Source organism: Mandrillus leucophaeus, unplaced genomic scaffold, assembly GCF_000951045.1.
Source record: "Mandrillus leucophaeus isolate KB7577 unplaced genomic scaffold, Mleu.le_1.0 Scaffold127, whole genome shotgun sequence".
In the NCBI taxonomy this organism is placed as follows: Eukaryota; Metazoa; Chordata; class Mammalia; order Primates; family Cercopithecidae; genus Mandrillus; species Mandrillus leucophaeus.
In genome coordinates, this window is record NW_012101098.1 from 3,748,343 (window position 1) to 3,751,965 (window position 3,623).

Below are 3,623 nucleotides of genomic sequence, written 5' to 3' on the forward strand. Positions count from 1 at the left end.
AAAAAAAAAAAAAAAAAAAAAAAAAAAAAAAAAAAATTTCAGTCTGCGCAACATAGCAAGACCCTGTCTCTACAAAAAAATTTAAAAGTGGTCAGGCACAGTGGTATGTGCCTGCAGTCCCAGCTACTGCAGAGGCTGAGGTGGAAAGATTGCTTGAGCCCAGGAGGTAGAGGCTGCAGTGAGCCCTGATTGCACCCCCACACTCCAGTCTGGACAACAGAATGAGACCCCACCTCAAAAAAATACTTTTCAGCCTGGTCAACATAGCAAAACCCCATCTCTACTAAATATACAAAAATGAGCCAGACATGGTGGCGCATATCTGTAGTCCCAGCTAACTGGGAGGCTGAGACCGGAGAATCACTTGAACCTGAGATGGAGAGGGTGCCATGAGCTGAGATCGTGCCACTGTACTCCAGCCTGGGCAACAGAGGAAAATTCCATCTCAAAAAAAAAAAAAAAAAAGACTTTTCCTCCTTCACACCCCTAAAGACACATGGGTCTTATTTCTTACTGTGTCTATAAATCACAAAGGACATGTAATTCTTTTCCCCTAAAGTAACAAGAGTAATTAGAAAATTTTCAGCAGGACTGAACACCAGCACAAGGCCCATGTGGCCACTGAGACGTCTCTCTCTCTGGGGGAAGATATCTAAGTCTGAAAACATTCCAGACAGACAGGATCCATGAAATCCCGCCATGATTCCTAAATGCTGAATGGGGAGAAGTATTGTATGAGCTGCATTATTTTCTCAATGACAGCACGTACCCACCACACAACCTTCAGGAAGAAAAGTGATTTCCAGACAAACAATCATTGACTTGAATATCTCCAAAGTGTAAAGACATGTATTTGTATTTGAACAGTGTCTCATACACAGAAGAAAGGAGAAAGAGCTAAAGCAGGAAGTTTTCTTTGTTTTTTTCTTTAAGACTGAGTCTCTGTCACCGACGCTGTCATGCAGCGACAAGATTTCAGCTCACGTCATGGCAACCTCTGCTTCCTGGGCTGAAGTGATTTTCCTGCCTCAGCCTCCTGAGTAGCTGGGATTCTAGGAGCTCACCACCACACCCAGGTAATTTTTGTATTTTTAATAGAGTCGGGGTTTTGCCATGTTGGTCAGGCTGCTCTCGAACTCTTAGCTTCATGTGATCCACAGGGCTTGGCCTCCCACAGTGCTGGGATTACAGGCCTGAATCACCATGCCCGGCCTTTAGCAGGGAGTTAAATGCAAAGCAATCAACTTTTATCAGAGCCAAACATGCTGGTGGAAAATCAAGGCGAACTCGCGGGATGATAAAACCCACTTCCTCTGCCCAGAAACATTCTCCTAATAACTTCCACACACACCCACACGGGCAGGAGACAAGAGCTCTGGAGAGTAAAAAAACGAAGCCCACGCTTGCTCCACTGGGGTGAACGCATCCTGAAGAGGCCTGGTATTGTTCAAGAGATGTCGGTTCCGTAGGTGTTTGGAGTTTTTCAAACTGCACAGGCCGCTGTGCCTTTGCCCGGGGGTGGAAATCAGCCTTTGCTGGAGAGCACGGATGCACTGGATGTGCGCTGCTCTACTGTCTGGGACCGGGCAGCCCTGAATCAGCGCATACATACAACTCCCAAGCCCTCCTCAAGGTTTTCCACCTTCAACACTATTGGCATTTGGGACTAGATGAATTCTTTGTGCTGGGGGCCGTTCTGGCCCTTGAAAGATTCTGAGCAGCTTCCCTAAGCTGCCCCACCCATTGCAGGATGGTAGGAGGTCCCACCCCAGGGTGGCAACCAAAAATGTCTGCAACCATCACAAAGTGTCCCCTCCGGGCCAGCGTCGCCCTGTGGGGACGTCCTGCTCTCTACAAAGCTGAAGCCTCCTCTTTTCCTCTATACACTTCCCTCTGTCCATCCATCCCTCACCACATCCCACCTGTACCCCTGAGAATTTATGAAGACACCAAGGAACACAGGGTCCCCAACCCTCTGAGATCAGGCCAGGGCTATCAGCACCAGTGTGAGAACCTACTCCAGGCTCAACGGGGTTGTGCACCTGATGCATATCGCTCGATAGGAAAGTGTGTTCTGAGCATCACCAACTCAAAAGTCAACTTTCCTAATGAAACAACATGTGTATTGTTGGGACAGGCCGTTTCTGTCTCCATCTCTAGCAGGGTCAGACTGGAAAGACGAGGTAAGAAGGGTCCCTCAGGGAGATCCATCAGTGCCGACGGCCAGGCCTTCCTCTGCAATTGAAGGACAGATTGGCCCCTGTTATCCCCCTGTCCCACTGCTCTTCCCTACCCACCCACCCCATAGACAGCTACGCTTCCCTTTACTCAAACATCAGCAGCTTGGAGTTCCTAAGCCCAGTATGCTTCCAAAATCAGGAGTTCCAACACTGCCATGGGTTTAAAAACTGTGCAACGCAGTGAGCCGACATCGCGCCACTGCACTCCAGCCTGGCGACAGAGACTCCGTCTCAAAAAACAAAACAAAACAAAAACAAACAAAAAAACTGTGCAACGACTTGTTTGGGGCTTTCCATCCACTCTCCTCCAATGACCTGGAATGCCAGACCAGCCGGCAAAACTGTCCCCAGGGCTTCAAAACGTAGCCCAGCCCCTCACCAAGACTGACCACTGGGAACCCCGGAGTTATTTCGTGATGGAACTATAATGGTGCCTGTCGCCCTGTCTCCCATCTGCCTGTTCAGATGCCTCTGTTCTCCAGGAAACTGAATTCTTAGGCCACCAGAACTCCCTTGGATATATTTTTCCCTGACCCCAAGCACACAGTAGATGCAAAGAAAGGAAGGAACGCATGAAGGATGAAGAAAAGCATTGGCAGAGAGACAAGAAAAAACCCTTTCATCTAAAGGGTGCCTTGGGAATAAATGCAGCTGATAAAACCCTACAGAGCCATCCCGTTCGTGGTGGCAGCTTGCCGGCAAGAAGGAAGGCCATTTAGGAAGCAAAGGGAGAAACGGGAAGCTCTGCTTGGAACCTCCCCTGCAGGCTGAAAATCCTCCCAGTTTTCCTCTGCAGAGCACGCTTCATCATCTCTAACCTCTACCGAGTGAAAGCACAATTTCTAGGATACCCGGGACCCCTTTAAACAGGGTGTAAATCCATTAGCAACTCCTCCCTAAAAATACAGACCCGGTCTAGACACCACAGCTCCAGGCTGAGCTAGATCCCCTCCACACAAACCGGGCCGCCTCTGTCCTCCCCAGGGCTGGGCGTTCCCGCCTCTCCTTCCTAAATATGTCCAACCCTGATAAGGCCGGTCCTGAAGTCTACACCACCTGCAAGCCGGTCTACTTAAAAGCCTGCCTACTTAAAAGCAAAAATGCACTGGCCACTGGAAAAAAGAATTGATAACACACCACATCCAGCAGGGTCCCGTTTCCCTTTCAAAGGGAGGGAAACAGAAAAACATGATTAGAGTAACAATTAGAAATAGGCCCGGTTTAGGCCGTGCGTGGGAGGGTGACCGTGGCTCGCTCTTCCCTGGATACTTTTTGTTTTCCGAATTCTCCACCGCTACAGATGGACAATTTGGTAAGCACACGTTTCTTTCGGCGCCCCGTGTTGCCTGGCGCACACGCGCTGAAATGCCCAGAGCCTGCATC